This window comes from Colossoma macropomum, unplaced genomic scaffold (assembly GCF_904425465.1).
Source record: "Colossoma macropomum unplaced genomic scaffold, Colossoma_macropomum, whole genome shotgun sequence".
NCBI lineage: Eukaryota > Metazoa > Chordata > Actinopteri > Characiformes > Serrasalmidae > Colossoma > Colossoma macropomum.
In genome coordinates, this window is record NW_023494808.1 from 12,362,946 (window position 1) to 12,377,782 (window position 14,837).

General features: G+C 37.3%; 1 long non-coding RNA gene across 1 annotated transcript; it reads left to right on the forward strand.

Moving 5' to 3' along the window:
* Positions 1–522: 522 nt before the first annotated feature.
* Positions 523–11,457, forward strand: LOC118798432. Its single transcript, XR_005006014.1, has 3 exons — positions 523–718; positions 7,439–7,489; positions 10,659–11,457. It is a non-coding gene; the product is annotated as an uncharacterized LOC118798432 (long non-coding RNA).
* Positions 11,458–14,837: the final 3,380 nt, after the last annotated feature.

Genomic DNA, 14,837 nt, shown 5'->3' on the forward strand with positions numbered 1-14,837 from the left:
TTTTTCTGCAAAGTTCAGAGCACATTTTGCATTTATTTGCTGAGTTTAACATATTTAAAGAAAAAAAACATAAAATATTAAATGTGTCATAACTGCACATGCCACATTTTATGTTTAATTTCTTCCCCCTGTGTTAAAGTGAGCCAATAAACAGTAACTGTGCACTAAAATGTGCATAAGTGTGTTCTCTGTAGAGGATGTAGCTTATTTTCACTTAGAAAATCAACAAATCAATGTCATTTGATCAGGGGCGCACAGAATTTTGCACATTTTAGCTTAAAATTAACAATAATAAATAAAAGTTAATCACCGCTATGCAATTTTACAAGTTAATAAAAGGAAATGAAACAGTAGCTGCTCTGTAGAAAAAAAGAGCCTGTATTATGTAGGCGGGCCCTTTAAATTTCCAGCGAGCACATTTAAGCTCCGCCCACAAGCCCCGCTGCTATTGGATGGCCGAAAGCGATACTGATGATTTCATTGGCTGACAGGCTGTCATTTAAAAATAAAGAGGAAAACAAACCAGCGCTACAGAAAAAAGGTCTGGACGTCTTTCTGCTGGAGTTTACAGTAAACAGTTATCAGAGGTTTTACGTTTTTAGATTCGTTTCTGTAAATTAAGGTTTATTTAATTCAGCTCTGCGTCCGCAGTCACGCCGAGCTCTCGAAGACGCGGATTCCCCTGAGCAGCTTCGGCCATCTCACCACAGAAGCGAAGGTAACCTGCTGACAGGGGAACTCCACCGAATTTTCAAGAGTTCTCCATTAGTCAGATAGTTCAGATGTAAACAGAGCCATTCAGAGGGGTCTGTTGTGAAACGCTTCGTTCTAGAGTCAGAACTGTTCACAGTGGTGGTGATAGGAACCAGACGCCCACCTCTAAAAGCCCCCTCACAGAAAGTTACTACATGACGTGTTTACGAATACTCAGCCTGATGTCTGAGTCTTTGTTTTACGGTAGTTTTGAAATAAAGTTTTGGTCTAAACCGACGTATTTTAATGAATTCAGGGTGGAAGCATACATGAAGGGTGTTCTAAGGCAAAATAGTCCCCCAAAACTCTTCGACTATTTTACCATCATCAACATTCCATATAAAAACAGGAATTCCCCTTTAACCATGTAGTCAAGTATGTTGATACATATTCATATTTTATCTCATAGATGTTAATTCCCTTTATAGATAGGCCTGAAGTTAGTGTGCAATAACGAATCATCATTTTGTAATAATTTCATTTAATGGAATGGACAGTGCCATAGGCTTGTTCTGTTGTGTCAGAGTTTGTTGTCCTGGGCTGTATAAAATGTACTTTTTAAATGAATTTTGTATTACAAGCGCTATTCCAAAAAAGTTGGGACAGTAAATAACATGCAAATAAAAACAGAAAGCTGTGATTTATAAATCTGTTTTGAGCTATATTTTAACAAAAACAAGGAAAAAAACAAAAGCATCTTATCAACCAACATGCTTCTGTAACTGATATTACCAGATGGGCTTGGGCATATTTTGACAACCTGCTGAGGATAAACACTCTTCATTGCCGCATCCACAAATGCAACTTAAGACTGTACCACAGAAAGCCATATATTAACAACATCCATAAACGCTGCTGACTTCTCTGGGCTCGAGCTCATCTGAAATGGACTGATGCTCAGTGGAGACATGTGTTGTGGTCTGATGAGTCAACCTTTCAGATTGTTTGTGGAAATAATGGATGTTGGGTTCTCTGAGTCAAAGAAGTGAAGGACTATCCAGATTGTTACCAGCATAAAGTTCAAAAGCCAGAGTGTGATGGTACGAGGGGGTTTTAGTGGGTAACTTGCACATCTGTGAAAGCAAAATTAACTCTGAACACATTTTGGAGCTTGCTGCTTTCTAGATTACGTCTTTTTCAGGGACACCCTTGCTTATTTCAACACCAAGAAATATTCTGCATGTGTTACAACAGCATGGCTGTGTAATCAGAGGGTGCAGATGTTTTTTAAAGACTTTTTAAACTCAAAATATGACAATAAAGGCCCAGTATGGTCACACAGCTGAAGACTAGTATAATGAAGAAAGGCAAAATATTTTGCTTTCAAAACTGGAATAATGTATTATTGTACTATTTCCAATTTAATACAGGTCAAATGGAATTTACTAATCACTGCTTTCTGGTTTTATTAACATTTGCAAGTTGTAAATATAATTTTTTTTTGTGAGAGCAAAAGAAGAAGCATTTAAAAATTAGCATTGATAATAAACAAAAGTTGATGTGAACAAGTTCTCAGATTTTTTTAAGCTAAACTCTAGGGATGCACAGTGATATCAATGATATCATATTGGTATCAAAAGATGGTTGTCTTAAAAAAAATAAGCATTGGGCAGATGTTTAGATTTGAATGATATTTCAGATCGGTATTTGATGATGTGTTTTTGTGCTCTGGTATGCAGTCACTCTTAAGCAGTGGTCCACACTGGGCTTTTCCACCATTAATTGTCTTTAATAGTTCATTATCTATTAGTTTGATCTAATGTTTGTCAAGGTCTCCCAGAAGTACTTGACAGGTGTTTTCAGACATAATTTTTGAAACCTATGTTGTTAATGATTTCTCTGATATGGTGTAAAATAAAACCTTGTTATGGCTTACTTTTACTTAGCACTATCAACTAAATGTTGACGCAACCATAACTAACCAGGCTACCTTAGTGGTGTTTGGTAGTTATGCTGAACCTTCAGCCTGAGAACACTGTATGGAAAGGGTAGTGTTACTTTTTCATAGAAAATCCAATAAAGTTTTGAGTTCCATTATTTGTTTTTATTTTAAATATTAACTGATTATTTGTGTAGTTTTTAACCATAGCAATGCATGACAATCATATGGTATAAGCACCAAAATGTTATTTTTTTAATATAAGTGATAATATATATAATTTAATACAGGTTTAATTATGTGGTGAATCAAGTGGGTATGCGCAGGAAATGGATGGATGGATGGATGGATAGATAGATAGATAGATAGATAGATAGATAGATAGATAGATAGATAGATAGATAGCCATTTGAGCCACCAAGCCAGTGAATGTTGTGGGCGAAATTAAGAATTTGTGGTCAGAATGTTAGAAACAGGTTTATCGTATATACAGTCGTATGCTAACGTCTGAATATCCTGGTCAAATTCCGTAAATACATTTCAAATACAAGTATTTGAACATTTTGAGGCCAAACCACAGGGAGTGAAAATGTTCCATTGAAAGGGAACTTTAAACTGCAGAGGGAGTAGTGAACAATGGTTTATCACTTAGCAGGAAGCTGAAGTAAAGTTTACCCATCGATCATTGCATGTCTCTTGAAGATCCCTCTTGCTTTGTGTTTGGTTATGATGCTGCAGGACGTTCTGAATGAACATCTCATGCTCAGTGTTTAAGGAATATGATGGTACTGCTTAGGGACCCTGTGGAATAGAATGCAGTGTGTGTTTTTTTTTTTTTTGATTTTCTAAGTGAAAATAAGTTACTATCCTCCACAAATTAAATATGGCATTTTTTTTCTGCAAATTTTAGTGCATTTCTATTTATTTGCTGAGTTTAAGGCATTGGAATAAAATAAAACAGAAAAAATGTGCCATAACTTTGGCAGAGGCCACATTTTACATTTTATTTTTTTCCAATATGTAAAATTTAGCAAGTAAACAGTAATTGTGCATTAAAATGTTCAGAAGTGTGTTCTCTGTAGAGGACATGTTCACTTACTTACACTTAGAAAATAAACAAAACATGTCGTTTGCCCAGGGGCGTCTAAACTTTAGCACTCAACCATGCGTTGTATTTAAAAATAAACAAGCATGCTCCAGTAACAAAGTCCAGTCAGGTGTTGCTTAAAAGAAGTAAAATATTAAAAACATAACATTGATAAGAACATCGCCGTCTTGTTATCTATTACAGTGAATACAGCTGGCAAATTCTGAGAAATTTTGATTTGATGCTGTTAGTTCTGGGTCTGGCCAAACAGGCTCTAGATTGGGGGGGTGAAATGTAATGGGTTTACTAGTAATAGTGGACAGCAGTGGTTTGTTAAACAGACAAAAAGCAACGCACAATCTTCAAAACAAGTAACCACTCGGGCCATAGCCTCTGTATTTTCGTGACCAAAATGTGAAAGGTTGTGCTGGGCAGTAGGCAGTGTTGAACCCTGAGTTTAAAAACAGATGATAGATAAATATCTCAGACATGGCAAAAAGAAGGTTGATAAATCCAGGCGAATTGTCACAAAATTAAAAGACATCCAAAGAGAATAACAGTAACTGGACACAACTGTACACAAGAGCTTTTTTTGGAAATGGAACACATGGTTACAATTAGAGGCTAATAAAGAACAGATGTTCTTCAGAATTCTGGAGAAGATGACCTCTGGTGGTGAGTTTAGGATATTAGAGCAACAGTGCTGTGGCTGTTCAGCAATGCAACTCTGGCTCAGAGCAGGACTTCCCAGTCCTGATCAGGGATGGGTGGTTGGATAGGTAGATAAAATTTATTTCCGTAGTGCGTTTTACCATGGGCGTTTTCACTTCCTAAGGGCATGGGGAAGAAACCTTGAGAGAAACCAAGTGACAGAAGTGGTAGATTAACCAATGCTAACCAATGACATGAGTGTTTAGAGTTACCAATGATGACCAATAACAGGAGTGTTTAGAGTTACCAATGATGACCAATAACAGGAGTGTTTAGAGTTACCAATGATGACCAATAACAGGAGTGTTTAGAGTTACCAATGCTAACGCATAACAGAAATGTTTAGATTTACCAATGATGACCAATGACAGAAGTGATAGATTAACCAATGATAACCCATAACAGGATTGTTTAGATTAACCAATGATAACCCATAACAGGAGTATTTAGAGTTACCAATGATGACCAATAACAGGAGTGTTTAGATTTACCAATAATAACCAATGACAGAAGTGATAGATTAACCAATGATAACCCGTAACAGGAGTGTTTAGAGTTACCAATGATGACCAATAACAGGAGTGTTTAGATTAACCAATGATGACCAATAACAGGAGTGTTTAAATTAACAAGTTTCAAGTTCAAGTTTATTTGTCATTTACACAACATGTCAGGACAATCGTGCATTGAAATGCTTGTGGTGAGGCTCCGCTAATCACTCTACAGAAAGTAAACAAAGTAAATATACAAAAGAAAATTCTAAAACTGAAATATATATAATACAGAAAATATACACAATATTTAGAGACAGGAGGGACCTTTGTAAGAAAAAAACTCTCTGCTATGTACAAATATATTTATATTAAACAAAGGATAATCTGTGAAGAATATATATACATTATAAAGGGGCTTAGTGTTAATGTCCATAGCAGTGATGTGATATAATAATAATACTGACAAAGTGACCGAGTGAGATGGTAGTTGGTGAAGGACCCACAGCTTCACAGCTTGTTCAGAAGCCTGACAGCCTGTGGGTAGAGACTGTTCATTAACCGGCTTGTTCTGGCCTGAATGCTGCAGAATCTCCTGCCTGATGGCAGGATGGTGAACAGGCTGTGTGCTGGGTGACGCTATCTGACTGGATCTTTTTGATTTTCCTGAGGCAGCGGGACTGATAGATGTCATGTAAGGCTGGTAGTTTGTTGCCTATGATGGATCCTGCCGTCCTCACCACTCCTTTAAGGGCCTTACGGTCGCAGGCGGTGCAGCTGCTGTACCAGACAGTGATGCAGCCCGTGAGGATGCTCTCTATGGTGCATCTGTAGAAGTTGGGGAGGATGTGAGGAGGCAGTCCAAACTTCCTGAGCCTACGCAGGAAGAAGAGACCCTGATGAGCAGATCTTACAATAGTGTTGGTGTGGAGGGACCAGGTGAGGTCATCAGTGAGGTGTACACAGAGAAGTATTCAGAAGAACCAATGATAACTGATGACAGAAGTATTTAGATGAACCAGTGATAACCAATGAAGAAGTGTTTAGATGAACCAATGATAACTGATGAAGAAGTATTTAGATGAACCAATGATAACTGATGATAGAAGTATTCAGATGAACCAGTGATAACCAATGACAGAAGTATTCAGATGAACCAATGATAACCGATGACAGAAGTATTCAGATGAACCAATGATAACCGATGACAGAAGTATTCAGATGAACCAGTGACGAACCAATGATAACTGATGACAGAAGTATTTAGATGAACCAATGAAAACCGATGACAGAAGTATTTAGATGAACCAATGATAACCGATGACAGAAGTATTCAGATGAACCAATGACGAACCAATGATAACTGATGACAGAAGTATTTAGATGAACCAATGATAACTGATGACAAAAGTATTTAGATGAACCAATGATAACCGATGACAGAAGTATTTAGATGAACCAATGATAACCGATGACAGAAGTATTCAGATGAACCAATGATAACCGATGACAGAAGTATTCAGATGAACCAATGATAACCGATGACAGAAGTATTTAGATGAACCAATGATAACCAATGACAGAAGTATTCAGATGAACCAATGATAACCGATGACAGAAGTATTTAGATGAACCAATGAAAACCGATGACAGAAGTATTTAGATGAACCAATGATAACCGATGACAGAAGTATTCAGATGAACCAATGATGAACCAATGATAACTGATGACGGAAGTATTTAGATGAACCAATGATAACTGATGACTGAAGTATTCAGATGAACCAATGACGAACCAATGATAACTGATGACAGAAGTATTTAGATGAACCAATGATAACTGATGACAAAAGTATTTAGATGAACCAATGAAAACCGATGACAGAAGTATTTAGATGAACCAATGATAACCGATGACAGAAGTATTCAGATGAACCAATGACGAACCAATGATAACTGATGACAGAAGTATTTAGATGAACCAATGATAACTGATGACCGAAGTATTCAGATGAACCAATGACGAACCAATGATAACTGATGACAGAAGTATTTAGATGAACCAATGATAACCGATGACAGAAGTATTCAGATGAACCAATGACGAACCAATGATAACTGATGACCGAAGTATTCAGATGAACCAATGATAACTGATGAAGAAGTATTTAGATGAACCATCTATAGTTGTTTGAGATGATCTTTGATCATAAGAGTGGAAGAACTTGGGCTGGAGTTCTGAGCAGCTTCTGCTTTAAGCTAGAACCCTGCACTGATGAACAGATTGGACTGAGAAACAGGGAGGAAATGGAGTGGTGGGGTGTGAAAACTAAACAGGAAACGGAAGGACGAGATGGAGGTTTTTTTAGGAAATCAGATCGGAAGCTGGAGAATCTTGAGGCATGGTGCTTAGGTTATTTCATAACGCTGTGATCGCTGTATTTCACTGTTTTCTTTTTCTAGTGCGCCACTGAATGTCTTACCAGTGAATTCTCTCTCTCTTTCTTTTTCCTGTAGTTTGTTCTGACAACTTATGGTGTCCTGACTCTCGCTGCAGCTGCCTTCATGGTGAGCCGAAATAAAACAGAGGAACAGACTACATCAGCACTATCCTCTTAAAGAAGCCAATATATATCTTACTTAAATAAAATGTGCAAATTATTAATAATAACCTCCTCTGTGTGGTATGTACAATAGTGTTATTGTTGCACTGATACAGAGGCCACTGTTTTCTCCTTCATTCATTGTCTACAGAGAGACAAACGTTTGCTTTCATGCTTATCAGCCTCATTCGGTGTCCATGGCAACAGCACAGATTTTGCAGGAGCTTGTATCACATGCTCTCCATTCAGGGTTGTCATTTTATTTTATTCTCGTGAATCACGTAACTGCACAGGTGTGACCATAAACCAGGCAAGATTTCAGCTACTGTTTTTCAAAAAGATGTAAAAAATTGTTGCAGATGTTGCTCCAGGCACTTATGTGTTGCGCATGCAATGCAAGCGATTGACCAGCAGAGGGCAGTGCAACATTTGAAGTGCTAGCCTTGAAGGTCAGAACAAAGTCCACCGTTCTCTGTCTTTCACATATGCATGGCTATAAGCAGTATAAGCAGTCATTTGAGGCCCTCCAAGCCACAATAGGGGCCCCCAGTGTATATATAAATATATATAAAAAAGATTTATTTGTAGAAAATTGTATTTTCCCTGATCAATATACGCATTAAGTACTAATTTTTTTCTATAATTACTTACAAAATAATATAATTAGAGTGGGGCCTCTAATTATTAGGGGACTTCAATTCAAAGAGGCTAAGTTTGCTTTCTGCTGTAGAAATGGCTTAAACAAGATACTATAATAATTATACAGTTACAGTATATATTTGTGACCACAAATGTGAAGCTTGCTTTGAATTAAACCTGAAAAAAAAAGGTTTCCCACACGTTAGGACTGTTAAAATTAGCATGCTAGCATGGTTACTGGTCCTTTGGTCCTTACAAGTCTACAGACAGTTTATTTGCCTTGTTACTGTAGTTAGAAAATGCATTTTCTGCCTACATTAGAGGTCCCTCAGCTGAAATACACGTTTTTTTCCTTTAGTAACATTGATGGAAGATGCATCGGTGGAAATGTTAGGGATTTACAAACCCTGCTAGAAAAACTAGCATAAACCAGCATGCCTGAACACCACCAAAACCAGGATATGCTAATTAACCAGCATGCGCATGCTAGGTGACTAGCTAAACTAGCACTAGACCAGCGTGGAATTCTTGGAAGTGAGCAAGCAGGCCAGTGTTAAAATGCTAAAAGTGTTTAAATGCTATTTCTTTTTCGTAGCAGTCGATCGTTTTTAGATTAAACAATGCGAGTAAAGCTGCAGTTGTGCTGTTTTATCTTGGCACGGCCACCTTTGTGGAGAGGCGTGAATTTTTTCTGATTTGGCACTCTCGCGATTCAAGCGGTTGTAATTCCAGGTCCAGTTAAGTTTGCTACTGTTTCAGACGGCTAGCTAGCCAGCTCTGGTGTGTTTATTACTGAGGATAAACAAGAACGTAGCAGCTAGCTAGCTATCCAGAGCTGTGGGTAAATTATTTAGACTGCGCTGGGTGACAAAGGGTGACGAGTTCAGCGCGTGCTTTTCGGCGGCCTGAAAACCTTCATCACGTCCCTGTGCAGTAAAATTTACAAAAAAAGTTGAGATGATGGTTAAAATGATGCTATTTCTGAACTCCACCACCGCTCACTGTTGTTTAGAGCCAGATCAGGGTTGCCAGATCGGGAAGGATCAACATTTTATTGTAACTTGATAAGGAAATAATTATTTAACAGACATTTTTTTTTAAAGACAGTTTTATTAAAATGCAAGACAAACAAATACAATTTATGCAACAGTGCTAAATGAGAATAAAAGCCACACTTAGTTATTATTAAAATGAAACATCTTTTCTTACAGTTTTAGAATATTCAAAAATGAAAATGGGCCATTCTCCATTTGGAGCGGGAAGAGATTTCACGCCTAAAATATTAGGCACGGCTCGAAAAGTTGGTATGCACATTTACACAGTTGACCTAAGATTAAATAACACATTTCCCTCATGATTTCTTATTTTATCCTGTTTCATAGTCGCTCTGCATCTGAAAAACCTCTCGTCACAAAACCAATTTTCAAACCATTTTTAATATAAAACAATACTTTTAAGAGGTTTCACTTATGAATTTGTATGAAACAGATTCATGTTTACTTTTTATATCATTAACGTTATACTACATTTAAAAATATATGTATTTTATTTTGGGTTACTGGTGTTCTGAGGACTCTTATATTACATTTTAACACATTTTCAGCTCTATTAAACTGCTTCTTTGGTTCAAGGCTCATCAGAAAGGAAGCATCTCAAAGCATGAGAAGGCGAGTCACACCTGCTCATTATATTTCATTAATTTATTAATAATTTTGTTTATCAGGCAGCTCATAACTTCTATGTGTCACTGGTGTTATGTGCTTTAATGTCATTAAAAAAATTGTCAAAATAATGCCAAATATCATTTATATCATTGATATATCATTGATCAAGGTCACCTGACCAACAATGAGTCAGCCGATTTACAAAATCCTGGATTGTCACTGGAGTTACAGTCACCAGTGACTGTGAAATATGTCTCGAATTAAACTCTCCTTCTTACATATATGATAATAGGAGATGTTAAAGGACAGATTAAGATTATTTAGTTATGGGATGAAAGAAATAGATTTTTAAAAAATGTATCCGCCTGAATTCCTACTCCAAATGGAGAATGACCCACATATTCAGTTGTTGCAGCCCTACAATGTGAGCCAACGGTGTCCTCGTTAATGTGATAACAGATTTTTAGGTGAAAAGGTATTTTATAGCATTGAAAAATATCCAAGTTAATTCCCATTTTAGCAGCAGAACGGCCACTAGGGGGCCTCCAGAAAGAGGCTACATAACCTTGGTGTGCTGTTAGAACATGTGAAAACCGCATGTTAAGAGGCTTGGGGTGATCTTTATTCTTGATCTCAGGTCTGATGAACAAATCTGTCTAAAAAACAACGACAAAAAAAATCTTCTTTCCAAGGTTTCGAGAAGGTTATACATGCACTAATGTCATGTTGTTTGCATTACTGGCCTGTAGTTTATTCTTATTTGTACAGGATGCTGTTGCTTTATGATTATTGATTTTTATGATTTATGATTTATGATTATTGTTTTTCTAGGCCCTAAATGGATCTGCACCCTCTTAAATCACAGAGGTACTCCAGCTGTACTCTTCTTACAGCCCCTAAGGGGCTTCAGGGTTTTTGCATTGTCACAACTGAAGCTCGAAGGCCGCCAGGCTTTTGCACCGAGGTTATATAACGGCCTACCACCAGAAAATGAGAAGACCTTTGATGAAGATGCTGAACTTTAAGCTGGCTGAATTACATCAAGCTCTTTCGTGCATGTAAAGAACTTCACAGGTGGCACATGTGGTCTCTGCTGCGGAAGTGATCACGCTCCACCCTTGTACTTTCAGGACACTCACATGGGAATTGCTTTTTTTTTCTTTTTTTTTTACATGCAATTTCACAAAAACCACATGTGAAGTAAACATTAGCATGTGCTACCGTGCAGTCAGTGGATGTTTCACTAATGTTTTCTTTTCATTCATGTCATTTCTCCTGTGTTTCATGATGAGCGTCACTGGGGCCGCTGAGATCATTCTGAAAGTGAAGCTTCGTTGAACTTATCGAGTCTGCCTGCAGTTTCCAAGGTTCCAGTATTACCAAAGAATGTAGAAGTACCATATATAGGGGGTTCCTCTTTTTTCTTTCTTTTTCGTTGAGTCTGTTCCTTACACTCCATAGAGATGTATTGTAATGGTTCATGGAAAAGAAAACAGTGCAATTCTAAAAACTGATGTTCCAGTAGCATTTAAAAGAACATCAAGAATTTCCTATAAGACGGCTGGGCCAGACCGACTGATAACATGTGATAACATCCCATAATATCGCAATGATATCCCATAATATTGACCTGACCTAATTATATATACATATATATATATATATACTGCTGTAGGGACAAAACCTTGTCTCTCCATTTTTTGTCGTTTTTTAGTTTTTGACATAATTTGAAAATATCTGTTGACTTTTACATTGTGTGTAAATTTCATGATGAATGGACAAAATTAAATGGCCTAAAATGACTTGGAAAAAAGTCTGGTTCCATTGACTTACATTAAAAGTAAAGAAGGTTTTTTCCTTCTCCTGTAAAGTTGTCATTTTGGAGATATGATGTTTTGTTATATATATATTTTAATTTTATATTGTGATATCTGTAATTAAACAGTGCCTTGATAGTATTAAAGAAACATGCTCTCGCACAGCACAGTTCATGATCGTACTTACTTTGTAGCTTTCTCTGAGTTGTTTTGGGTGCGCTGATACACAGGCCTCTCATATCTTATAGATTTATTGATTATGTTCAGTTAATCTGATCTTGATTTTTATGGAGGCAGCTGATGTTGAGGGAGGAATTTTCAGCTGTACTCACCAACTACAATTCAAATCTTCAGTAAGGTGAAAATGTATTAACCTAAACATTGTCAAATGAATTGAAAAGTGAGACAATCGCATCATTGACCTCGTGTTTGAGTTCTGTGCTTGGGCATGTCTAGCTATCACACTAGATAATAGAGCCTGCCTCTGTAATCATGGTACGGAGTGATCACACTAGTCATTTAAGTTTGAGGGTCAAACGTGCTCTTTACCCATATCATGGAAAACCAAATGAATTTGACTAATTTTATGCATAATCAAATAAGTAAGATGTAAACAAAGTCCATTCTGGAGAAAATTTTTCCCATAGTTAAAGAGAACTGCAGTGGTGTTCAAGAGTACCAGACACCTGAAGCATTTAACGGCTCTGTGCTCGGGCGTGGTTCGCTATCACACTAGACAATCGAGCCTGCCTCTGTAAGCATGGTACACACTAGTCCTTTAACTTTGAGGGTCAAACGTGCTCTTTACCCATATCATGGAAAACCAAATGAATTTGACTAATTTTTACTCATAATCAAATAAGTAAGATGTAAACAAAGTCGATTCTGGAGAAAATTTTTCCCATTGTTAAAGAGAACTGCAGTGGTGTTCAAGAGTACCAGACACCTGAAGCATTTAACGGCTCTAAAAGCTTCCTCTCAGAAAGTCATTAGTTTGCTGATTCATGATCCGGTGCCTGAGATGTTGTTTTAGGATAATTCTGAGATAAGCTTTTGGTCTACAACATATTTTTAAAGGCCGATCATGCCGGAGAAGTACATTAAGGATGTTATAAGACAAAAAAGTTCCAAAATAGTTTGGCATTATCAGGATTGCAGATAAAAAGGCATGTAGGTTTTTAAGTCATTTTGGATGGTAAATCAAATGGCTATATTTGCATGAAGCCTGGTTCCTGTCACCACCACTGTAGGGAAATCTGATCTGGTAAGCTTCCCTACGATTACACCAAAATACTCCAAATGGCTTTGTTAAAGTCGGCCTCAAGTTGGAGAAATCGATGGAATATCCACTTTAAGCACTTTCAAAGGAAAATAACAGGTTCACAAAGACAAAGAGTAGAGTAGAACATATATCTTTAACCCCTTAAATGGCCAGGGCCCACCAGCCGTCCCAAAGTTTTATTACACACATCTATGAGCTAAGAATAACTCAACCAGTTTGCATCGAAGTCCCTGTGGTTACTGAATAATAAGCCTCAGTATGTAATAAGCCTGGGATTTTAAGGACAAAAATAAACGGTCCAAAATGACTTGGAAAAAAGTCTGGTTCCATTGACTTACATTAAAAGTAAAGAAGGTTTTTTCCTTCTCCTGTAAAGTTGTCATTTTGGAGATATGATGTTTTGTTATATATACATTTTAATTTTATATTGTAATATTTGTGATTAAACAGTGCCTTGATAGTATTAAAGAAACATGCACTCGCACAGCACAGTTCATTTGTTGTTTTGGGTGCGCTGATACACAGGCCTCTCATATCTTATAGATTTATTGATTATGTTCAGTTAATCTGGCAGCATAGGACGATTTTTATGGAGGCAGCTGATGTTGAGGGAGGAATTTCTGCTTTACTCACCAACTACAATTCAAATCTTCAGTAAGGTGAAAATGTATTAACCTAAACATTGTCAAATGAATTGAAAAGTGGGACAATCGCATCATTGACCTCGTGTTTGAGTTCTGTGCTTGGGCATGTCTAGCTATCACACTAGATAATAGAGCCTGCCTCTGTAATCATGGTACGGAGTGATCACACTAGTCATTTAAGTTTGAGGGTCAAACGTGCTCTTTACCCATATCATGGAAAACCAAATGAATTTGACTAATTTTATGCATAATCAAATAAGTAAGATGTAAACAAAGTCCATTCTGGAGAAATTTTTTCCCATTGTTAAAGAGAACTGCAGTGGTGTTCAAGAGTACCAGACACCTGAAGCATTTAACGGCTCTGTGCTCGGGCGTGGTTAGCTATCACACTAGATAATAGAGCCTGTCTCCGCAAGCATTGTACGGAGTGATCACACTAGTCATTTAACTTTGGGGGTCAAACGTGCTCTTTACCCATATCATGGAAAACCAAATGTCCCAATAAACCCCTTTTTTTCGATACACTATGTAAACAAGTTTCAAAACACCAGTTGCTGCCCAGTCCATTCAGTCTATATGTGGAAGTTGCAAATATAGTCCATTTTGAATTCCTTACTTTTGTGATGTCATAAAACCCAAACATTTACGTATTTGCACCTGTTCTGCCTTCAGCCGTTTAATCCTGCCCATTCACACTGAAGGTGTAAGGAATGTTTCATGATAGACTGCATTTTGAATGACGCACAATTCAGGACGGCCAATCAGAATGGAGGTCGTTTACATATATTCTTAAAGGCACTGCCTGTTTTATCCTGAGGCATGAAGAGAGGTTGGAAAATGGTCATGTATATGTTTTTGTTATACCCATGATGGTGTTTTATTGGTTCATTCTGTATTACTGACATATACTGACTTAACCGTGAGGGCTTCATATTGGCTTCCTCAGTCTCATGTTTTGCTGTATTGCTGAGACATTGCAACCTAAAACTAATTATCAGTGAACCACTAAAACTGTGGGTCGTCAGTATAGACCAGCTGATATATTGGTTGGACCCTATTAAATATTTATTGTACTCAATGAACTCTGGACAGAAAAAAAGCTCTAAAAGTGAGGAAGTTCAAGAGTTTAAAAGTTGGTATTTATTAAACAGCAAACATGCTGTGTTCGCAGTCCACAAAGCAAAAGAAAAACAGTCTCACAGCAGCTGTGGTTCGTGCATGGAACCACTGACCTCCTTCACGTTTTCCAGAAAAGAGAAGGCCTGCC